General features: G+C 28.4%; 1 non-coding gene across 1 annotated transcript; it reads right to left on the bottom strand.

Annotated features, from left to right (window-relative positions):
- Positions 1 to 24613: 24613 nt before the first annotated feature.
- LOC149514060 (small nucleolar RNA R71) lies at positions 24614 to 24720 on the bottom strand. The gene has a single exon (XR_016329451.1). It is a non-coding gene; the product is annotated as a small nucleolar RNA R71 (small nucleolar RNA).
- Positions 24721 to 26676: the final 1956 nt, after the last annotated feature.

The following is a 26676-nucleotide window of genomic DNA, read 5'->3' as shown; positions in this document are numbered from 1 at the left end:
TATTGCTTTCTTATTTTATTCCAAACTATAGTTTTTGGTATTTATTTGTTCTAACTGTGCTAAAAAGATTGTGTTTCATAAGTTTTATTTTCTAGCTTCCTACAAGGTTTGTCTTTGCTTTTTCCCTGCAAGTTTGTCTCTAATTTTAGACTTAACAAAATTCTACAAATAGATTTTGTTTGAATTAACATGGAAAGGTATGCTAAAAATTTTAAGTTTTCTATATAACTTTGTACCTATGTTGTATTGTTTAGACACGTCTACCTATTCTTTCATGGTTGATTCCCTTCACAATGGGCAATTGAAAGAAGATGAAGTTATTATAGTTTTATAAGGCTTAATTTTACAATCTTGCTTTTTGGGTAATGGCTCATAATGTCCAAATTAACAAAATTAAGTTATATACATTCATGTTCTAACTCTTTTTTTTGGGTATATACCCTCTAAGTTGTGCTTTATCTTATATGAGGATTTCATAAGGAAAAATTTTACTTAATAAGTTGTGCAATGTTGCATTTCAATAATTTGTAAATGCACAATGGTAGTTTTGAAAGCAACTAATATATTGTACAACAAGTTGCACAATGTAACTACTTGGTTTTTTAATAATTCATAATTGCACTTTGATATATGTAGTATCAAAATTTTGCGTATTGATAGCTAAAATTATTCCAATGTTAGCAATATTGTGAAAGTCAACATTTTTGCTCGAGTATTTCTTTCTTAATCATTCATTCTCAGTTACACTTGATATAAATAGTTTTTCTTCAAATTGTTGCATTTGTTCCTATCTCTCTACATTTAAATGAGATCATGAATACCAACTTAGTGATATCTCTTTAAAGGTTTAAATATTATGTAATTTGTTAATGACTACATTTTTAGTTCATAATAGATTGTGATTTAATGAATCATTATACTGTTTTTATTATTACATTTACTTACTTTAATAATGTTGTACTTCATAATCAAACATTTATATCATATTATTTAAAAGACTCCTACAACGTAATGTAGGTTAAAATCTAGTATATATTAAAATAATCCTCATGAAATTTATTATAACACTAATTACTATAACACCTCTTAGTTTATTTGATAAAAAATTAACACATGTTTAAATTTACGATAATACTTTTTTACAATAATTATGGAAATACCTTTCTTCTCATAATTAGTTAAAATTATTGTAATGTTCTTTTATCATAACTGTAAAAATACCATCTTACTGTAATTGATCAAAATTATTATAATATCTCTCTTATAATAATTATGAAAATATCCTTCATACCATAATTGACTAAAATTATTATAATATCACTTTTAACATAATTTGTTAAATTAATATAATACCCTTCTTACCATAATTACGAAAATATCATTGTAAGCGCTTTATAAAAAATTGACATGTGGCATTTTGTTTCAAAATTACTATAATGCCCCTATTAAATATTAATTAAATTTTATCATAATATAAAATTAATCATATATTAAATTATTAATATATCATTACTATTACTTTATAGAAATTTGACATGTAACATTTTATTTAAAAATTACTATAAAACTCTTATTAAATTACATATGAAATTTTTACATAATATAAAATTAACTATAGATTAAATTATTAAAATACTTTTCCACTAATTCATAGAAATTTGATATATGGTATTTTGTTTTAAAATTTACTGTAATACCCTTACTGAATTACATATTAAATTTTAACATAATATAAAATTAACTACACATTAAATTACTAAAATACCCTTAGAATCACTTCATGACAATTTGACATGTGGTAATTTATGAAAATTACTATAATACCCATATTAAATTACATATTAAATTAATTACATAAAACTTAAGTACATATTAAATTGTTATAATAAAATAAAAATTAAAAATGTAATGTGACAAATATAAATATATAGACATAACCAAAAAATTAAATTATTTTTTATTTTGTTTTAAATATTTTTACAAAAAAATTATGAACTAGAATAAATTAAAAACCATGATTTGATCAAATGATTAATAAAAATACAACACTCAAAATATAGTATAAAAATTAACAAAAAACTATAATCGTAATATCTAAAATACTATATACTAATTTTAATAATTTTATAATAATTTTTTTATTTTATCATTTATTATTTTATTAAAATAATTATATACATATTTAGAATAATAAAAAATTTTTGATAAAAAATAGCTTACCTCAGCATAGCAATACGGTTTGATGATGATAAATCAAGTATGAGGCGGTGTGGGTTTCACCCCTAACATCCATTTCAATGTTGATATGTATGGATTGATTTGGAGTCATCAAAAAATTTATTGATATGCTGAGAATTAACGCTAGTTTTAAGGCAAGACTCTTGTCTTTATAAAAAAACTTAGTTAAGAGATTTGGTACAAAATATTTGAGGAATCAAAGCTCCAAATTCTATGTGGATAAATCCAACTTTTATTTTTGACTTCAAACTAATATACATTGATGAGCTTACATATTAATAAGCATATCTAATTGTTTTATTTCCTAATGCATGCAATTAATGAGAAATTTATATATCCTGTGCTATCATGAATGCATCCAAAGAGATATATGAGTTGATAGCCTCAGGTGATCTATCGATGATTAAATGATGCAAAACACCATGTTAATAATTAATTGCATATACTAAGACAATTTATGTTATTAATATAAAAGCAAGAAAAGGTAACAAAAGAAGTATGAAATGCAATGTAATCTAATTGACATACTCATATGATATTTTATAAAATGGCTTTAGGTTGGGAATTAATCATGTAAACATGTAAATGTAGTAGAATTTTAAAATTTTAATACCCAAAACATTGGATCACATTGACATGAACTAGAAAAGCATACATATACAATTGGTAAAAATAAAATTTGCTTACTTTGTTTTTTCAACTATGCCAAGATTAATTCTCTAAGAACCTTAAGCTTAGTTGTAGCAAATCAATAGCTATCCAAGTGTCCAATCTCTAACAATAATCCAAACAAATAAGGTGAAAAGAACATTTTTAAGGGATTGGAAAAGCTTGGCTGAATCCTATACTACTAGGATATTCATGTGCCATTTTTATGTTTTCTTTTAATTTATTCTCAAGGCATGAGATAGAAGTAAATCTTATTTTCTATTACTTAAAAGGGGTGGCTAAGTTTCTTTAAATAAAAAGAGAAATTTGGCCAAGTTTTATTCTTAATAAAATTTTTAATATGGTTAGGTAGTCCTCATAATAACAAGTATTAGCCTTTAATAATTCTTCTATTATAGGGTTTCAAATAATTTAGCCCGATAGATTAAGTTCAACTTAATTTAACCTAATTTTAATATTTTACAAGCCATGTTTTATCATGTGTTACTCATCAAGTTCCTTAACATGTTGGCAATAAATATAAGCATTATAATCTTTAATAAAATTTAGATTAGATGAATCAATTCTTTTGAGTTTATCATTAATTCTCTCATTAATCAAACTTACATTTATAGATGATGGCTGTCTTCTAGTAATGAGTCATGACTTCTAATTGTTAAGGAAATCAATGTTTTTTTATATACCTATTTGTGCTTGGTTTTTTAGCATAATTAATATCCTTTTATCACTTAATATCTCAATTTAACATATAGTATGGAATAATGTCTACTTGATTTTGTTTAACTGTATTAAGTATTGGTTTTGACTTTAACTCTCGAATAAATTTTAAAACTATTCTAAAACTATATTCCACTTTAGTGAAAGATTTATGAGTTAATGCATTCCAAACTGAGTGAGATATTCTCTTGATTACACAAGGTGATGAATCCTATATTGACTACTTATCATTTTCATATCACTTATGTTATACCCAACTATACCAGGCTAGAACATCCATGGTCAGGACCATAAGTAAGGTAAAATCAAAATATAACATTCATCATGTAAAATCATTAGTAATCTTAAGTCAGTAAATCACTTATACAATAATTACATGAGAATGTTGCTATAGACACTAAATGATTTACTAAATAGAATTTTTATATTGGATCATATTTTTGTAACAAGCATCCATATCTTAGCCCAAGTTTATACATCTAAACTTTAACCTATGAGATTAATTGCTTACTTTATAAGTAAAACTATAATCATGTGCCAATCTTAATAGTTTTTATCATTGTCATTTCTTAATAAAGCATTAACTAGAAACATTTAAGGAATATAGCTTTAATACAATGATAATCTCATAATTACAATCTTATTATAATTCTCTTGTAAAGTTTTATTTATTCCAAAGACTATCATCTAAGCATTAATAAGAATATTATAAAAACTTATTGATAAATCAAGATCATATATTAGATAATTAAATCCAAAAAATATAAAAAAAATATTTTTGACAAATTTGATTGGCTTTTAGGGCATACATTATCATCTAAGGCACATTTAATACAACTTTTTTCATACCTAATCTACATGATAGGATTTTGCATGTCATACCAAACATGGATTTACATGATGTGTGATCATGAGAATAACTAGATGGCATATCATCTTCCATTCTTATGACTACATGATGTGTGATCATGGATGATGAATATCACATGCTCATTAAATGATGAAAGACCTAAAACATCTAAAAGATTCTTAGAATTTACCTAAGTAGATCCACCTAATTTAAAACCCGATTAGGTGTCGAGGCAAGGTGAGTTCTTTGACTACTAATCTAGGTGAATAGCCAATTAGTGGTATTGGCGATGATCGATAGCTGTGAGGACTTAAGGGTTGATTGAGACTAAATAGAGTTAATCAATTGTGGCTAGAATTCAAGGATTTATTAAGATTAAATGGAGTGGATTAATGCTAGTGAGAATTCAGAAAAGGTAATCGAAAACATGTTGGATCAACCAAACAATAAGCAATAGGTTAGAACTTTGGACTTGGTTTTAGGATTTACGAAATTCCAAGCTTTTGATCAACTTATTAGGGAAATCGAGGATGGTTTTTGCACATTTTGAGTGGTAAATAGTAAAAAGATTTGGTGACAAAAGTTTATTTGTCGTGTTGTAGAGGACTACTTAACCTAAGGTTTAAGAGTGGTTTTGGGTGATATGTATGTGAAATAGATTGAATTTGAAAGGATTCTCAAAGTGTTAATAGGTCTTGACGAAGTGGTTTGGACAAGGACTTGTTGAAAAATGTCAATAAAAAGAAGGTTAGGAGGCAAATTTAAGGAAAATGCAATAATGAAAGTGATGAAGGAATCTTGCAAGCTGAGCTAATTGGTAGTCTAATGCCAATCATCTAATTGTCGTGATTGGGTTTTTAAGGGTATTTGATTGAAAGTTGAATGAAGGATCAAGATAAGGTGAAGGTTCAGATTAAGGCACTATAAGAAAATAGATAATCAATGATGAAAATTTTTTATCCCCAAAAGTAACTTTTAATTACAGATTAGCAATGGAATAATGATGGATTTAAATGATAACCATTTTAATCTTTAGTGATGAAAATATCGACAAAATTCTATTGCTAAAGACTAAGAATTAGCAATGGAAATGTGGATTTTTTGACAAACTTATTGGTAACCATTAGCGATAAAATTTTTTGGCATGTACCAAATTTAATGATTGATATAGCAATAGATTTAGCAACGAAAATTTTTTGTTACCAACAATCTTAAATTTATGATTTTTTTGTTTTTGGAAATTATGAATTTTTTATTTTTAAAATTAAAATTAATTATATTTTGATTTTTTTTCAAAAAATACATTATTGATGGAAATTTGTGATAGGTTTTTCCCATTGCTAATCATCGACATATTAGTAATATTGATGGAATTTTCCATCATTGAATTCAATCGCTAATAAACATTTTAATTTAAAACACCCATTCTTTCACTTTCTCTTCCCTTCCCTATTTTCCTTCTCTTTCCTTCCCTCTATATTCTCTATCAAACTTCACTTGCATCATTGCTACCTTGCTTGACTCTAGCCATAACCTGCCCCTTCTGATCGTCAAACGCTTCTTCACTGTTGCCTAGATTAGATCTAGTGTAAACCATTGGAAACAACCCCTTAACAACCTTCACACAAGCCCTTAATAGCTATCCCTTTTTCTCTATCTTTTAATGCACCACTGGTGAGTTTACCCCACATTCAAGCCTAAAATCAAACCCCTAAATCCCCTTACTTCTTAGCCCCAAATCTCCTTAGGTAAATCTTTTATTTTTTTCTCAGTTTTTTTTTTCAAGTTTTTTATCTTTCTTTTTGAATTTCTTGTCTTTTTTTTACAATTTCATTTTAGAGTTTTTTTTAGTGTTTTTTAATATGTTATTAGGATTATCAATTGTCATTATTATTTGTAATTGTTATTTTTACAAAAATTTAGTTAAAATTTTGTTATTTAAATAAAATTTTTTTTTATTTTTAATTTGAATGTTAGGTGTAAACACCTAATTTTGCTTAGACAGAATCTAACTAATTATAAAGCTCTTAAAAAGTCGACCTAGCTTAAATCTAACTTTCTTTTTAATTTCTTTCAAGTTCCTAAAATTAAAATTATGATCAATTTCACTTAAATACCCAAAGGTTAACTTGGTCAAATATTATTGAACAAAATCAAACTCGGTAAAAAGTTGGTCAAAATTAGTCAAATTAGAATAAACTTAGGTCAATTTTCAAAATTCATAACAAAATAGGGCCAGTAGGACTTAGAAATGACTTTTGTGATTTTGCAGTAAAAACCCTGATAACATTTCCAAAAAGACAAAATTACTAAAATATCCTTTAAGAGTATTTTTGTAATTTGACTTCTCAAAGTTAGATTTTTGTGCAAATTTTCAGATCATGATTTTATAATATTTGGTATTTTTTGTGCATTAAAAACCTTGTCATGCCTTAAGATATGAAATTACTAAAATGCCTTTTAAAATTATTTTCGTAATTTGACTTTTTCGAAGTTGGATTTTTGTGAAAAAGCTTTAAATCATGATTTAATATTATTTTATGATTTTTGGTGCATTAAAAATTTTGATCGCACCTCGAAAGATGAGAAATGACCAAACCACCCTTTAAGGGTATTTTCATAATTTAACATTTTCAAGGTCGCTTTGCCACAAAAATTTTTAGATCATAATTTCATAATATTTATGGATTTTTAGTGCTTTAAAATCTTAAAAATGAAGAAAGGATTATATTTCTCTAAGAAAATTGCTTAGAAACAGAAAACTTTGTAACAAGGGTTTACAATAGACTTTTGACTTGGTTTCAATAGCATTAAAAATACAATTTTTGGCTATAAACATTCTTGATCATGAGATGATCTTAGACGGTTGGATCTAATAGTGAAAGGTGGCTACTTGCAATGCAAAACAAGGGAGAAAGATTGGCCGTTAGATGAAGATTTGATCCAAGGGCTTGTATGCATTTAGAAAAAGATATTTTTACTCTTTATAGAAGTTGGAAATTCACATTGGCGTGGAAGAGAAAGAGAAGTTGGGATTCACAAAAAGATAAGGAAAAAGAGAGAAAAAAAATTTTAGGGGCTTGCTTGCTTGGAGGTATAATTTCTTTTTCCTTTCTTGCACATCTTTACATTGCATTGCATTTTCATATTTGTTTTCTTTATTTTTCTGGTTTTCTTAAAGAAAATTCATAGTTGTTTGTGTTTTTTAAGTCAAATTTGATTTAAAAAAAAACTCAATCAATTAGGCCATACTTTGATTTGAGACAAGTGATCAAAGAAAACAAAAACACAATCCACCATTATAGCCATTGGAAGGTTCAACCAAGCTCCCATATTCCATGGTTGAACCTCTGTTTGGTTCATTTTAATGATTTTCTTGTTTTTAAATAATGTTTATGATGTTTAGATTGTTAGTTTGCTTGCTCCTTGCATGAATTTTGATTAGTTAGTTATGTATGTTTAAAGTTTGGCTATATATGTTTGGTTCCATGGTTTCCTTGTTGTGTAGTTCATTATGTGTTTTATCAAATTCCACTAGCAATGAATATGCCTTTTTATTATAGTTTCATGCATGTTTAATGTTTCTTTAAGCTAAATTTGATGAAATTATGTTGGGAGAAGCCATGAAAGTGTTTAGCTATGCTTTTCCATGCTTTGGCCGAACCTTTCTCATTTGCATCATGGCTAAATATAGTTCAGTTCCTTTTAAAATACTTGTGATCTTGCATGATTCTTCAAATTTTCAATTTCTTTGATTGAATTTTCTTTGAATAAACTATTAGTTCTATGTTTGTTTGCAAAAAAAGTGGAACATGTTTTGAAATTCTTTCTAAAATTTTAGTGTTGATCTGTTTTCATCATGCTTTTGCATGCACATTTGGTTTGTAATATAGTTTTAAAAATGTATGGATTTTGTAATTAATTTGTTCTATAGTCATGCATTTTCCATATTTCAATATTTACATTTTTACTAATGGTATTCTTGTAAATCATTTTTATCACATGTATACTTATGAAACCCTAAACCACCGATGAAACCATAAACCCCTCTAAACCATAAACCACCCACCAAACCACAAACCACGCTAAACCCTTCCAAGCCCTTCATCATCCTTTAAACCCATACCACCCTCCAAACCCAAACTAAACCTTGAACCACCATTCAAATCCTAAATCAAACCCTAAACACTAAGCTAGACTCTAAACTAACTCTAGACTCTAAACTAACTCTAGATCCTAAACTAAACCCTAAACCCTAAATCAAACTTTAAAACCTAAACCAAGTCCTAAACCCTAACCTAAACCTTAAACTTAACCCTAAACCCTAAACCAAAAGCTAAACCCTAAACCAAAAGCTAAACCCTAAAGCAAACCCTTAAAGGCCAACTAAAACCCTAAACTAACCATAACCTCTAAACCAAACCCTAGAGCCCAACATAAACCCTAAACTAACCTTAACCCCTAAACCAAACCCTAAAGTCCAGCCTAGACCCCAAACTAATCCTAAACCCTAAACTAACCTTAAACCCTAACTTAGACCCTAAATTAATCCAACCCTAAATCAAATCCAAAACCTTAATCTAGACCATAAATCTACCCTAAATCCTAAAAATCTGAACCAACCTTCAAACCCTAAAACCAACCCTTGTTCCCATTCATGCATTTGCATTTCATTTTTTTATTGTCATATGCATTCTTAAATTGTCATGCATTCATACTTAGTCATCCATATTTAATCATTATACATTCATAGTATTATTATATTCATGCATACCATGCATATGTTTTATAAATGAGTTCTAAAGGAAAAATATTTTTAAATAAGATAACATCTCAAGTAAATATAGCCTTCAAGATCTAGCCTAAATATAGGGGGACTATCGATGGTTATCATTTATGCGATATGTTATCTCAGTTTTATAGGACAATTTGAAAACCCTTAAATTAGAGATGTTTTTGAAGCTCTACCTAAATATAAGAGACTGAAATAGGTGTTTTGATACTTAAGATGTTTTCATCTTGATCCGAAAGTAAAATGTTTTGCTTTAAAAAAATTTAATGATTTGTTTTCAAGAAAAAAAAAAGGGAAAAAAGAGAAGTTTGATTTCTAGAACAAACAAATGGAAAAAAAGGAATTAATATCTAAACACTAAAGTAAGACCATTTTTACCAAAATCTAAGGATAACATGCAATCAATTAATACCATTTTTGATGGGTGCTGGTGTGATACTAATGTTTCTCTATATGTAATCGACTCCCAGACTCAAATTTTGTTTTCACAAACCATAAATTGTTGCTTTATAAAATTTCAACTCATTTTAAATGTTTTATCAAAAGGAAAAAAAATTTTGGGTGGCCAATCGCACCATAAAAAGATGGGTAGTGACTCATCTTTTTGGTTTTTATTGAAAATGCTTTTTAGCCCCCGTTTTTTCATTTCCTAAGTCTGACTATCAAGTTTCTGAAGCCTGCACGTTAAGACAACTTGATGACTACACTGGGGAATATTGTTTAAAGTCACATCAAATATTGATTGTATGTTATCTTAAATTTTGGTTTAATGGTCCTAATTATTGTCTAATCTTAATTCCTTGATTTTAGTTTTCTTGTTTTCTTAAAAAGTGAAAATTTTAAAAAAATCAAAAAATAAAAAAATTTGGAAAAAAATTTGAAAAAAAGAAATAAAAATGTTTTGATTTTTATTTCCTTGTTTCCAAGGAATTAAAAAAATGTGTGTATGCGTTTGTCATAACATACCGATCTAGAGATTGGATTACTATACGTAAAAATTTAAAATCATGAAAATACGAGGAGTCATCACCAATTTTTTTTACAGTGTGATTGGCCACCTAAAAAATTATATTTCTAATAAAACAATAAAAAGATTTAAAGTTTATTAAAAAAATTTTGATCTACGAAAACAAGATTGAGTTCGAAAGTTGATTACGTGTGAGGAAGGATTAACACCCCCACAACACCTATAAATTTTGGTACCCATTAACCAAGCGCTATCTATAGTTTTGGCAAAAATGGTTTTTATTTAAGATTTAATCATAATTCCCCTTTTAAAGAAACAAAATCAATTAAAAATTCTTTATTTAGGAATATTGAGAAAATCTTTATATTAAAGAAATATCTTATAATTCTCTAACATCTAGGTAGAATCCAAAGATAATCCTTTTCGTTTAATATTCACCATAAAATTCCTTTAAAAATAAAAATAATATTCTTTGCAAATAATAATTGTTGGTGACTCTCCAACATCTAGATAAAGTACCAAAAATTATATTTTTTGAAATGTTATTTTAATTTTTATTTTAATTTCCATTTTTAAATATCATTTTTAAAAAAAGGATATTTATGCGGAAAAAGAATGATGCTGCAATTAAATGGGGGACAATAATAACAATTTAAAAATATGAGCATGTAAAATATATGCAAATAATAATCTAAAACAAACATGTGTGAATGGATGGCATGGAAGACAATAAAATGCAATTTTAGGATCAGGTTCTTAAATATAAAAAAATCACTGGACTCTTTAATCTCTAGGCAAAGTTTAGGTTTGACTATTTATATTTAATATTTGATTTTTATTTTTTATTTTTTATCTAATCTTATTATTATTTTATTATAAAATTACATGAAAATTTTTGGTGAAATAAAAATTTCGAAATACCTTATCATTTAAGCGGCATTTGATAACAAATTACTTCACAAAAGGTCTTCATACCAATCTTTAAAAATTTAGGATGATTTGGAGTTTCGAGACTTTGAGGCTTAGGTTTTTATTTAGGGTTTGAACTAAGGTGTCGTGGTTTTGTTTAGGGTTTAAGGATTCACTTAGCATTTAGGGTTTCACCTAAAATTTAAGGTTTTACCTTGGGTTTCGTTTTAGGGTTTTGGGTTTCACTTAGAGCTTTTTGGTTTCACCTAAGGTTTAGGGTTTCACTTAGGGTTTTATAAATTTATGAACCTTTAAAGAAATTTCCAACATTTAGGTAAATTTTTGGAGCAAACTTGTTTTTTATAATTTCTCTAAAAAAATGAATTTTTATATTTTTATACTTTTTTTTCATTAAAATTTTATTATTTATTTATTTACCTTTATTATTTTTATTATTTAATAATTCCTAAATATCTAGGTAGAATTAATCTTTTTAAAACTCAATTTTTAATTCCTTCCAACATCTAAGTAGGGCTTTCAAAATCTTTTTTTCCTTTTTTAAAGCTTGGCTTGTTAATATTATTTTTTAAAAAATTTCTAAAATATAAATAACAATGAAAATACATGAATAATCAAAGATAATATAAACATATCAATTAGTAACATAGTACATGTTTAAAGTCACTAAACAATTGAGATCAAACATTGGCTAAAGGAATCATATAATGATAACAACAACGACAACAACAATAATAATAACGATGTAAAAGACCATTTAAACATTTATAAGCCCTAAGCTCCTTCTTACTATTTTTATTTTATTTTTTCTTTTTATATATTTTTTAATATTTTATAGTTATAATTTCTTTTTAACATCAATTTTTAATAAAATTTAATTTCCTAACATCTAGATAGAATTAAACTTTTCAAAATTCAATTTTGAATTCCCTCTCTAGGTAAGGTTTTCAAAAATTAATTTATTTTTCATATATAATAAAGACATTATTACTATTATTTTTTACCATTAAATTTTCAAAAATATATATACATAATTTATTAGTTTTGTTATTATTCTAGACTTATTTTTTTTAAACATACACACTCTTTTTTTATATCTTTAATTTTCATCCTAATTTTATGACACATTAGTAGAATTTAGAAAAAAAGCCAAAATTTAAAATAAAATAAAAACTAAAACGAACACTCCTAATCATAGTGTTGTAAGTTTTGATGTCTTCATTCTTGGACTTTTATTCCTTTTGATTTTGTAAGGTTCTCATAATATTTATTATTTTTTTAAACCATGAACTATTTTTCTTGTATAACAATACTAGAAGCATGAACAAGAAACCATGAATTTTAAAAGCTAAAGTGGAGAACTCAAACTCCATGGTAGTTGAGAATGAAATCAAAAGAAAGTTGGATTCTTTCTCTAGACCTTCTATGATTTCTTCTTCTATACTAAGTAATTTTTAGTTTCATAGAAGAAAATAAAGCAGCTTCCTTTTGCCAGATACCAACTGAAAATAAAAGACCCTAAACTTTCATGTAATGGGAAAAAGAAATTGTTTTCTCTTTTTAAAAATTTTTATGACTTTCAGTTCTAAAAGAACCCTTATTTTTCCTTCCATACAATAGAAACATCAATATAAGGAATGGGCTTCAACGAATAGAAGATCAAGAAAAAAAATAAAGTCTTATTTCTGTCTAAACCAGTTTTGTTTTTATAGAAAACAAAGTATGGAGTTGCAAAACCAGGCAGGTAATTTTCATGGACTTTTAACAAAAAAAAAACAAGAAAAAAACAAAATAAATAGAGACAAAACATACTGATCTCATGCATACAACATATCTTGATAACAAAAAAAAGTTATCTTTTTTTTTTGTTTTTCACCCAAAGGTAGCAATTTCTCTTTTGGTTTTTGGTTTTTTTTTTTTGGCTTGGGTCTCTTCTTTTTGTTTTCTCGTTTCCTTTTCTACATTTGTTTTACTTTATGTTCACTTCTTTTCTACTGGTCCTCTCATTCCCTATTTCTTCTTTTTTTTTTTTTGGTCTAGTTTTAGATTTCTGCAACTAGTTCCACGAACACTATTTTCATCTCCCCTTTATTGATAATTTTTTTTGTTTTCTTATTCCTTTTTTTTTCACTGTTGCTCAGTGTTTTTTTTTTTTGGTTTCCTTCAGCTCTTTCTCTACCCTGTTTTTTCTATTTCTACCTATGCCCCCCCTTTTTTTTGGTTTTCTTTTCCTTCTTGTAACCAATCAATTGCGATTTTCTTTTTGTATTTTTTTTCTTTGCTTTATGGCATACATGGCATGCACCTCACAAACTCACATTCTCTTTTTTTCATTTTCATGCCATTTTTTCCTTTTTTTTTTGTTTTTTAAGCAATAGCTTCCTTTTTCATGTGTGTAGCAACATAAGGAAGCTTTAAGCCTCATGCAAATGCATGCATGATTTGGCTAAGCCCTTTTCTACATGAAAATAGTTCCATATGTGGCCTACTTGGGCTTTCACAATTTTATTTTTTTGTTTTAGTTATTTTTTAGGCTCGCATTTGTTTTATTTTAGCTTCACTTGGGCCTTCACAATTTTATTTTAGGCTAAGCCCATTTTGAATAATTAATTTTTGTATTTTCTATTATTATCATTTTGTAATAATTTTATATTTTGTATTTGGTTTGATGGCCAACAATGGACCATTAATAGGCTTTAAAAAGAAATATTTATCAAGCCTTTTATTAGGCTAATTTGGTTATTATTCGGGTTAATGTAACGGGCCTCACCATAGGACTTGCATTGGGCTCATATCGGAGCTCTAAAAGGTTGCTTGTGTAATGGGCTTGAAAAGTGATGATTGAGGCCTAATTGCAAAAATAAGCCTGGATTAAAAGATAAAATATCCTAGACAAAATTAGATATCTATAGTATTTTGCATTTCATACATATTTGAATCATGTTATTTATTTTAAATTGTTGTTTACTTTGCTTTTAATAATTATGGGGCATTTAGGATATGAGTATTTTAGGAAAGTGTGAAAAGGTTTGTATGTTCCTTTGCACACACTTGCATATGCATTGTATGCATAAGCTTTATACTTGGGCTCTAACATTTTTTTAGAGAAAGAAAAATAGCTATGCTCATATGGGATGCAAACCTTTATAATGACTAGTGAAATACTCCAACTCATATTGAACCTTTTCTACTGTAACCTATAATTGGTAAGGATCAAGGTGCCTGATTAGTCTGTGATAGATGATGATGTGTGGAACAATTTAAGAGCCTTTAGATGCGTCAATTTTCAGCCCAACATATAGTGAACTTTAAGTAGCCAGCCTTAGGTAAAGTCATGTCACATTCTCTGTAGAAGTTATACTAAATAAGTCACATGAAGGACCATTTTGATACAATTTGTATTTAAAGGTAATAATGGTGCTAATAAGATTAAAAATAAAAAATCATTCTTCTAATTTTGTTTTTCTTTTGACATATTTGATCCTTCAAAATGTGCATCTTTAAGAAATGTTGTAAAATGAAATTTCTTTTTATTATCCAACAAAACCAAAAAAGGAAAAAAAAAAACAACAAAAAATTTTTTTCAAAAAAAAGAGAGAAAGATTTTCTTAAATTCTTTGTTGGCTAATAAAAACAAACAAAACAAAGGAAAAAAAAGAAAGAAAAAGATAAACCTTTGAATCCTAGTCATTCTGTATGGAATAAAAAAAGTGTCTTTAAATTTTTTCCCTTTCTGAAAAAAGCAAAAAAAAAGAGTCAATGTTGTTTCATTCCTTGCATTTCATTTGATCTTCTTTGCATACATTCTCATATTTTTAGAGTTAGAACTAATAAAATAATATGTGCACTCCATTTCATGTACATATTAATAGATAATGCATGCATTCTATTTCATACACATTTTAATAGGTAGTACATACACTCCATTTCATGCACAACTTAATAAATAGTACATGCACTTCATTTCATGCATATTATTTCATGCATATTATTTCATGCATATCTTAATAGATAATACATGCATTTCATTTTATGTACAAGAGATAGTACATGTAGTCCATCTTATGCACATCTTAATGGTAGTGTCAATTTCATTGGGTTTGCATAACACATGCATTACATTTTATGTAGACATATCTCATACATATAATATGTCAATGCATCTCATATAAGTATGTTATCAGTCATAGGTATACATTTCATTACTTATAAAGTATGTCATTACATTTCATACATAAGGATACATGAATAGTAGGATATTATAAAACATGAATGGTATAAATTACATTTCATTAGAACACCTACCACCACCCCCTGCAACAAGACATTAAATTTCTTGCATGTATATTTTTGGGTGATTTTATTTTTATCATTTGGGCCTTGTACATATAAAAATCCATTATCTTAGGCATTGTTGCATTTCATGACATTTTTTTGGCATCATTATCACATTCATGCATTCATAAACATGTTTTGTGTGTTGGAATTTATTTTGCGGCATTCATTCAATAAGAATAATACCATAGACTTTTAGTTAAAATCCCTGAAATAAAAATCTTGGAAGTGGGCATCAGAAAGGTGAAAATGGGAGATCAATTGAAGGCAAGGATCAGTGCATTAAATAAAGAGTTTCGAGAAATGAAGCAATAGATCACTCGAAGAAATACCTTTAAATAGCTCAACCTAAATATATGAGGGAATTTAAGGGTTTCCTTTTAAACAAAATAATAAAATTTGACCTATATACCATGCATCATTGGTTAAACATATTTTTATGTAGCTTAGGACAAGGAATGGTGGTTGTAAATATGCTCTCATCACTTCTTTGAAGCAAGAAGATATCTTTAAAAATCTTGCTTAAATATTGAAAGATTTTTAAAGAATTTTCTTTTGAGGCAAACAATAAAATTCATTTCCTGCACTTTTGATTTTGGGTAATTAATAAAAGGTTTAAGGATAGTGTATCCTAAGAATCATGAAGAATGAGAATGCTAACTAGATTAGAAAGGTAAAAAGAGAATAGGAAGAAATAAGGATAATAGTTGGGGAGATGCAATAAAACATGGATAGGAAGTTTGTAGAATTGAAACAGAGACTGGCAGGACTTGTGAAAAAAAAAAAGGGATTGTTCAAACACATGAGTAAAGAAGGAAACAGTTGTTAAGGAACCATTATATCTACCCAGGTTCACCTATCCTTATGTTTAGAACCCTTATATAACACAAGCACCCATAATAACTCATCAACCTTATGTGGGCACTTTTGTTAGACTGTTTCCAATTCATATAACCATCAACCTTGGGTCTACTCCTTTTAACCCCATTATTTTGCCTAACTATGATCTTAAAGAATAAGAGAAAATGAAAAAAGGTGTCAAAATTGTCAGAAAATACAGAGATGAAGAAAAATAAGATCCGTTAAAAATAAGGTTAAAGGTAATAAAATGGTATGATGTATATGAGAGTGTTGATACTAGTGAATTAAGTGCTTGATGTTGTCATTCCATCAAAATTTAAAGTCTTAAATTTCAAGAAGTATGATAGAATGAAATGCCCTTTAGCACATATCACCATATACTATCAAAAGATGACGGGCCATACTCATAATGATAAGTTGCTGACCCATTGCTTCCAAGATAATTTCACAAGTTTTATAGTAAAGTGGTATGTCCAACTAGACCAAAGTAAAATTCATTCCTGGAAAGTCCTAGCTAGGGGTTTTATAGCATTATATAAACGTGTCAAACATGGCACCAGATAGGTTGACCTTGTAAAGTATGGAAAAAGGGGCTACTGATACTTTTAAAAAGTATGCCTATAGATGGAGGGATCTTATGGCTCAAGTGCAACCACCTTTGATAGGGAAAGAAATCACTGTTATGTTCATCAACTCCTTGAACACTCCCTATTATGAAAAAATGATCAAGAATGCCTTCAAAAACTATACTAACATGGTGATTTGTGAGAAAATGATAGAGAATGCAATCCAAAGTGACAAGATTAAGTTAAAATATGTAATTAATGTTGAAATAGTATGTTGGAAAAGAATAAAAGGGAAGTGAAAGCCACCGTAGTTGAAAGGCATCTACCTAAAAATTTTATCTTATGCAATCTTTATTCTCTTCATCAACCCCATTTTCTAGTCATAAGCAATATCTCTCAAAGTCTATATCTTTGTCAACTAAGCTAGTGTTTAGGCTTTCAAGCAAATCCCTATCCTCAAATGATCAATCACAATCCCGTCCTTACACTTGAGCCTACCACTCGACAATTAAAAAGCAAAAAAAGACTAAGAGAAAATTTCAATCCTTATTTTTCACATTTTACCTTTGTTAATAGAAGGTTGGTACCTTACTCATGTGCCTTAGAAAACAACAAAAAATCTATCGTCAAGGAGATATGACCTTAATGGCAAGTGTGATTTTCATATGGGAGTAATTACCAGTTGATTGAAAAATGCAAATAGCTAAAGGTTAAGGATCTCATCAAAAGCAGTATTTTGATTTTGGAACTTATGGAACAATGCAAGTTGACTCTGTCGAATTGTAAAATGTGAAGAGTTGAAATATGGAAGGAAGTCTCAAGTTTTGAAAGACCAAGATAGGATGATTTTCTTTCAAACCTTTGACCTTTTATTTTATGCATGACACACATATGGTGTCTCTAGGAGTTATTTGGATTAGTCTTATTAGAATTTAATCCAAAAGAAATGAATGATTTTGATTTTTTCTATGAAACTTTATTTTTATGTAATTGTTTAAATAAAGCCCCACATAATTAATTTTTAAAATCATAAAATGAGAAGTGCCTTGAAAAAAAAAGAAAAAGAGAGAAAAAAAAGTTTTCTTTTATAATAAAGATGGAACAGAGTTTCGAAAGAGTTGGCGATCACTATTAGAAATAAACTCATCAAATACCTTTACACCTTTTTCAAATTAACTAATTTCATTCATCAGCCATAACCACTCAAGAGGCATGAACTTGAATTCGTGAACTTTGCCCTCACCTAATAATATTATGATATCAAAGGGTGATAATATTTTCGTAGGCAATAAATAATGAGACAATCATTTAAAAAAAAAAGAAAAAAAATAGACAAATTTTTTGAATGTAGAGGAAATCTGGCAAACGTGGCATTTTTTAAAAATCTAGATATGGTAATTTGATGTGTCAAGGCTATGCTGTAAATCTTAAAATTTCCAAAATCAAAACCATCCAAATCCTTTAAAATGACCTTAAACATACTAGTCTTTTAATTCTCTACCTTATTATCCAATGTCTTAAGGCACATTTTCTAAAAAGAAAAAAAAACCCTCATTGCCCTTAAGACAAACTTGAATTATGATTAGTTTGTTCTATTTTTGGAATGGCCCAAACCATTTAACACGTTAAGCAAGTTCATTCCACATAATCGATTTTCTTACATTAGGGGTGGCTTAATAAAATAAGGCATCTTTTTAGAATGGTGATGGAGGGCATGTAAAGAAAAGGAAAGAAAAAAATGAAAACAAAAAAGAAAAGAGAAAAAAAATGAAATGAAAACAAGGAAAAGAAAGAAATGAAAAAAATATTTTTTATTGTAGCATCATGCACTTGAGATATTCAAATGAATCCAAAAATAAAGAGATTTAAATAAATTTATAAAGAAACCAATAAGAGAAAACCAAAGAGTTTAAGAAGAGTCAATGACCAGGAAAACCTTGAATAAAGAAAATTTGGAAAAAAATACCCTTTGTTTAGACCTTTCTCTGAAAAGAATTGCTCTTCAAATTTAAGTGACTATGCTTAAGATGACAAATGGCCATCTTTCATCATTCTTTCACAAATATGAAAATTTATCCCTTGCTACCCTTTTTAACCTGATAAAATTCTTTCAAAATAAATTTTGACCAAAGATCACTCTCCACACTAAGGGGAAAAAAGAAAGCATTTAGCGGTTAAATATAGTAATGCCTAAAAAAGAATCTTAGAGGTTAAAGGCAAATGTCCAATGAAAGGTTTCTAAAGTTTTGGATCTATTCAAAGAGAAAGAAAGGAAAAAGTGAAAGAATGAAAAAGGAAAATAAATGAAAAAAAGTGAAAAGTGAGTAAAAAAAAGAACCAAAGAAAAGAAGAGGAAAAAAATGAATGAGTGATGGGAAGCATGGGAAAATGAAAGGGCAAATACCTTAAAGAGAATCCTTCAAAATGAAAAAATAATTTTTGGTTTAATCACCCTTAAACACTTATTTTAGGCCTATCTATTTTTTCCTTTGAAAACTCCAAACCTTGGCCTATGTTAAGTCATTAGAAAAGTCTATATTGGATCAAGCATGGACATTCAAAATTGAAGAGCTCCTTTTGAAGGAATAGCCATAAAACGTATGAACTTTTTTGTCTCCCTAATTACCGATTTGGATTGTTAACTCATTTTGGATAAGTTTAAATTCTTAAGTTCATGGTGTAAGATTAAAAAATAAAAACAAAAAAAGAGAAAGGAGTAAATGTGGTTCTAGGGTGAAAACCTTATCAAAAGACAGTTTGGAGCACATCTTGAAGGCCTTAAAACCACTCCTAATGCTGAGCAAAAGTAACCTAAACCCTTTGAAAGGTCTGAAGACATCAAAATCCTAAAAGATTGAAATGCATAAAAAAGGTTGATTTTGAAAATTTAAGCATTCTTTCCACATCCTAAATTGACTTTCCAAAATTTTGAGCCCATCATGGTTGACGTTGACATCATCAAAATGTCACATTTGAACACTAAAAAAAGTGTCAAACATGCTTGGTTTTCAAAGAATTCATGCTTTTTGAAAAAATTAATGTTTCATGTGTGACCCTAGATGGAAAAATACACACTCTTTTATTTCTTTCAAATGGTAAAGCATTTTTTGAGTGAATTGAAACATTCACATGCTGAACCATCTAATATGTCAAAAAGAAAATTGTTGCCTTTTTCATTTCTAGTAAGGAACACCAATTTTCAAGAGATTACCAAAGTCACATTGGTTTAGATATTTCATTCATTTTAATTAAGAAATTTAATTATGTGGGGTAAATCTTGTTGACCATTCTAAAAAGTTTTCAATAATTGGTCACACATTTTTGTGTAAGATAAGGAAATCATGTTTTCAATTTGGATTTAAGAAAAGAGAAATGTTTTTCACCAAAGAACTAATGGTGTTGAATAAAAAAAAGGAAAAAAAATGTTTCCAGAAATGATGGTTTGTCTTTTTCTTTTCACAATCAAATTCAAAACACATGTTGCATGTTTGTATGTTTTAAAGTAAAAATAAAAAGGAAAGCATGTTGAGAATGAAAGAAAAATAAGAGCCTGATGGAAACTGGTAAAGAAAAAAGATAGAATAGGTGAAAGAATAGGAAAATGATGATTTGAGATCATTTTGGGAAGAAAGTGACAATCTAATTGGATGAGAAATAGGAGATAAATGGAATTGAGAAAGAATTTCCTTTTGAAAAGAAAGTATTTTTGTTGTTTGCATCCTTGTTGGGGCATATGCATTATAAAGTTTTTGCATTGGCATGGGCATCTACATTTTTAAAATGAAATTCTATAGTTACAGGAAATATTTGCATCATTGGAATAAATATTTGTATTTGTACCCTTGTAGAGGTATTTGCATTATTACATGCGCATCTTGGAAAGAACATATACATTTGCCAAAGGACATTGCACTTGCATTATGGTAGGGCTATTGACATTTCACACCATAATGGTTGGTCATTTATGTTTACTTGCTTGGAATAGGGTTTTGTGTTTATGTTTTGATAGTTGCAAAGATCCATGCAATCACATTATCAAAGTTAAGATTTGAATTAGCATGTTTGAGTGAGTTCCTACATCATTGGGTTAGATACTTGCATTTGCATCTTTGTTGAGAATTCTTGCATCTACTACATTATTATAGCATTAGAAATTGCATTTTGGTAAGAATCATATACTTTTGCATTTAGATTTGACAAAAGAAATTCACTGATAAGAGATTATGCATTTGCATCTACGCATACAACATTTACATCAAGGAAAAGAAAAAAGCATTTGCATTAGGAAAAAAGCATTTGCATTATTAACACATAGCATTTGCATCAGGAAGACATGAATTTGCATCTTTGCATGAAATAGAAAATTTGCATTCGCATAATCATTTTAATAGTCCTTTGCATCATGGTTATTTTTGCCAAATTTTAGTGATAAAACAAGAAATGGGGAATTTGTTCTTTGAAATTTAAAACACTTAAGAAATGATATGGGGCATTTCTAGAAGTAAAGAAAAGGTTGTAACAAAAATGAATTATTAAGTGTTTTTCAAGTCTAATGGATAAGATGTCTTGTTATAAAGAATGAAAAACTTTAAAGAAGAAAAGTTAAAAGTTTGAAATGAAAAAATTTCAACTTTCAAGGAGATTTTTGATTAGAAGAATGAATACTAGGATTTCAAGACTTCTAGGTAGATTTTTAATTTTTCGAAAGAATTTTAAGACCTCTTGGTAGAATTTTAAATTTTTGAAAGAATTCCAAAACCTTCGGGTAAAATTTTTAAATTTTTGAATCAATTTTAAGATCTCCAAGCAAAATCTTAAAATTTGTAAGATCTTTGGGCAAAATCTCATATTTTCAAATGATTTCCAAAACTTTCAAACAAAACCTCTAAATTTTAAATAATTTTCAAAACCTCCGGGAAAAGCTCTAGATTTTTGAAAAATTTCAAAGACCTTTGGTTGAAATTTTAAAATTTTGAATGATTTCTAAAGCCTTTAGGTGAAACCTTAAATTTTTGAAAAATTTACAAGACCTCTGGGCAAAACTTTAGATTTTTGAATGATTCCCAAGGCCTTGAGCAAAACCTTAGATTTTTCAACAATTTCCAAGGCTTCCAAACAAAACTTGAAAACCTCTAGGCACAATTTCAAAGGCCTCTGAGCAGAATTTCAAAGACTTTTAGACACAATTTCAAATTTCTCTGGGCATAATTTCAAAACTTTAAAACCTCTAGGCATAATTTCAAAGTCCTCTCAATATAATTACAAAAACTTTCGGGCATAATCTCAAAGTCCTTTGCGCATAATTACAAAGTTCTCTAAGCATAATTTCAAAATCCTCTAGGTAAAATTTCAAAGTCTTCCAAGCTAAATCTATTCGAGTGTTGATGTTTGTAGGCCTTTTAGGTAAGATTTATAAATCTTCAGAGCTAAATCTATTTTCATTGTCATGATTCATAAATCCTTCGAGCAGAACTTTTTAAGTTGCAAGGTTAAGATATTAGAGTTTTCAACACCTTTGTTGTCCTTCAAAACAAAAAAACAAAAAAATATCAAAGTAACAATGATAGCACCTAAAAAATAGTAATTTTACTAGTTAAAATTGGTGCTAAAATTTAAATTTTAGTACCTTAATATTGTTTTATATGATTTTTAAGGTTCTAAAGCTTTCAGAAGTAATTTCTATGCAAACCATGCAAACACTAAGGCAAGAGAGCATTCGGCCATGTAATACCAAGCAATAGCCAAATCCTATTAGTCCAAAGACACTTAGTATTCGATCAAAACAAAATCTAAAAGGATTGTTTTGTTCATTTGAAGAATTTCATTTGCATTAGGACTTGTTCATGCAGTCAAGAGAAGAATTTGTATTTATGAAAGACTCTTACACTATTTGGTTAATTAAAATGCAAGAGAAAATTAAGCTCACTTGGATATTTTGGCAAGCATAAGGACTCTCACCTCCTATATTTATTTGACTAAGTCAAATTTCAAGGAGATTTCAAGAATTTCAAGCTCACATGGCTCTACCCTATTTGGTCAAAAGTGTTTGTATCCCACCATGACTCTTGTGTTCACCCTCTAAAGAGTTGTGCTGGAAGAAGAACTCTAGCACAATAAATCTCAAGATAATGTAAGATAATTCAAATAATCTTGTATTAAAATCCATGCCTTAGCTAAATATATTTATCAAGATATACAAGCTAGGATCAACGGCCAAGATAAACCTCTAGGATTCCTATTCGCCCAAACCACTTCAAAAAGCAAGAATCTTGTTCAATCATGCTACTTTGAAGGTGAAGATTAAACTCGATCCTTTAGTATTTGAATAAAAATTAAACCTTGTAATCTCTACCCCTTATGGCTAAACCACCTTTTATAAATAGGAAAGTCATTCATTTCATTCCATCGTCCTTTAACACATCTCTCCTCTTTCACTTCTTCTCTCTTTTCTGTTTAGTTTTCATTAGTCTTTATTTAGTGTAGTTATTGGCTTGGGTGACAGATTTGCCAATAATAAAGGTTTGTTTCTTTGAATTATTTTCTTTAATTCAAGAAGCATTTATTTTTCAAATATCTCTTTCTTTTTAAGCATTATTTCTTTATAAAGTTTGAATTACAATTTCTTTTATTCTTTACAAGTTTTGGCAAACATTCTTTTACTTTACAAGTTTAATTCAAGGATTCCTATTATAAAGTTAAGTTTTGGCTATCGCTTTTTTACATTCCAATTCTTTAGATTCATGTTTGGCAATCTCAAGTTTTATTGTTTACTAAAGTTTTCAATCATTATTCTTTTAGATCTTGTTATGGCTGTTATCTTTAGCTTACCAAGTAATAGTTAGATAAGTGAGATCTAAGCCTGTATTGCCTTTCAGTTTTCTATTTACTTAGTTTTATAACTAACCTTGAAGTTTCACTTGTTTAGATATAAGAGTTTAAAATTTCAGCTTTGATACTTGATAACTACCCAACAATTGCAATCTATAATCCTTTGAGAGACAATACTAGAATACTTTCATTTTATTACTTAATCTGTGCACTTACATGTTATACAAAAAACAGCAATCAAGTTTTTAGCACCATTACCAGGATTATAGCAATGTTTTCAATATCAATAAGGATTTCTTAAACTTTTTTAATCTAACTTTTTTACTTTTATTTGCTTTTATCTTTTTTTGATCTTTTTTTATTTTCATACATAGATCCAAAACTATTGATTTAGTTCTAGTTGATTAAGAAATTGAAAAAAATTTTAGAAGAAGAAAAAAAGAGCAATTAGCACCATTTGCAATAGCACCAATGGCCAACACAAACAATGAAGCTCAAAGAACTTTGAGGGATTATGTAGTCCTCAATTTTGATGGTTTCTAACCATCAATTTGAAGGCTCCCATTCAAGCAAATAATTTTGAGATCAAGCCTTCAATAATCCAAATGGTCCAAACTTTTATGTAGTTTGGAAGACAACTTAGCGATGATCCTAACCTTCATCTTTTAAATTTTCTTGAATTATGTGATACATTTAGATATAATGGTGTTTCTAACAATGCCATTTGATAAAGACTTTTTCAATTTTCTCTCAGGGATAAGACAAATAATTGGTTGACATCATTACCATCTGGCTCTATTATGATATAGGATAACTTGGTACATGAATTTTTGGCAAAATTCTTCCTACTAACCAAAATAACCAAGCTTAGAAATGAGATCACCATGTTCATGCAAGTAGATGATGAAACATTGTATGATGCATGGAAAAGATTTAAGGAGTTACAAAGGATGTGCGCACACCATAGCCTACCCTAATGGTTGTACGTCCAAATCTTTTACAATGGTCTTACACCATATATGAGAATAACCTTGGACTTAGCTGCTGGAAGGTCAATCATGAGTAAGACTGCTAAAAACGCTAATGAGCTAATTGGGGAAATGGCCTCTAACAACTATCAATGAGGTATGGAGAGAAATGTAAGCAAGAAATCTATTGGTTTGTTTAAAATTGATGCAATCACCTTTATTAACTCATAGTTAGCCACTTTAACCAAAAAGGTAAAAGCCTTAAGAGCCCACTCCCAATCCAACCATATGAATGCAATCCAAAGTTCTTTTATTTCATGTGATATTTGTCAAGGACCCCATTCAAGTGATGAATGTAAGGTTAAAACAGAAATAGTTATATCGACTTAACATCATAAGTCCCCTATCTTTAAAACCATACTATCTCAACAAGCTACCCTACAAGATCAAGCCCAAACCATTAAGAATATAGAATCTCAAATAACCTAGTTGACCAAAAATCTCTTGAATCAACAAGAAGAGTTAATGGCCTTCTCGAGCCCAAATTTTCATGAAACTTTTAAGATCTTAATTTTATAATATTTCATGATTTTTGGTGCATTTAAAATCACAGAAGTACCTCAAAAAGTATAAAATTATGAAAATACCCTTATAAGGGTATTTTCTAATTTGACCTTCTCGATCTCAAATTTTCATAAAACTTTCCATATCTAAATTTCGTAACATTTCATGATTTTTGGTGCATTTGAAATCACAACAGTACCTCTAGAGGTGTGAAATTTCCAAAATACCCCTTAAGGGTATTCTCATAATTTAGCCTTCCCAAGCTTGGATTTTCATGAAACTTTTCAGATCTCAATTTTATAATATTTCATAATTTTTGGTGTTTTAAAATCCCAAAAATGAGTATGGAAAAATTGATTTATAAGAAAATGGCTTAAATACCAAAAAGTTTATACTAAGTGTAAAATGGTCTTTTCATTTGGTTTAGGGGCTATAAAAATCCAACCTTTGTAGTGAATAATGTCGACCATTAGATCTCTTATTGAATCTTGATCCAATGGCTAAAGATTGCTCCTAAAAAAAAAGAAGGAATTTTGACCCTTGGATGAGATTTAATCCAAAGGCCTATTTTTAATTTTGGAAAGATATTTTTGTGAATTTTTTGCTTGAGAAGAAAAAAAAAAAAGAAAGAAGGGAGAAAAAAAAAAGGGAGTTAAAAAAAGGAGGACGAGAAAAAAAAAGGAGAAAAGAAGAAAGAAATGAGCTTTCTTGAGAACAAAAAAAAAACTAGAAAAAAATTAGAGAGGAAAAAGGTTAGAATAACCATAAACAGAAAAAAAAGGGAGAAGAGTCTTTCAAAGGAAAAAGAAAGGAGCAGGACAAAACCTCTAGTTCAATTTAAGCTTCTAAAAAATTAGAAAAGGTTTTAAATGCTTGGCGTACCCATCTTCCTATTGTGTGGTATGCATTATGAGGATTCATCCTTTATGCTTGTTGACTTGTTTCTCTTTTCCTATATGTGGACTATAGTTATTTGAAGCTTACAAGTTGGTTCTCGTTCTTTTTTAGTTGGCTACGGGTAACCCATCTTAAGCATGCATGAAAACCAATGCGGGGGCCATATCCTTGCTTTTCTTTAATTTGTCTTAAAAGAAATAGATCCTGACAATCTTTTTGTTTGTGGAATTTTGTAGTGAACAAAGTTTTTTAAACATTAAAAACCAATGTGGGGGCTATATCCTTGGTTTTTGTTTAGTTTGTCTTAAAGATCTTGAGAACCTTTTTGTAGTTAGAATTTTGTAATGAATACATATTTGTTTTCATGAGCATTGAAAGTTAAACATGGGGAAATTGTTATAAGATTGCTACAAAACATCATGTCCAAAGCCATGGCATGGGGAACCATTTTGTAAGGATGTTGCATTGAATAATTTTCCTTGCTTTATTCTTGTTTA

This window comes from Durio zibethinus, chromosome 17 (genome assembly GCF_047325235.1).
Source record: "Durio zibethinus cultivar Kanyao isolate XHJ-2024 chromosome 17, ASM4732523v1, whole genome shotgun sequence".
NCBI classification, from domain to species: Eukaryota; Viridiplantae; Streptophyta; class Magnoliopsida; order Malvales; family Malvaceae; genus Durio; species Durio zibethinus.
This window is presented reverse-complemented; position numbering and strand designations above follow the sequence as displayed.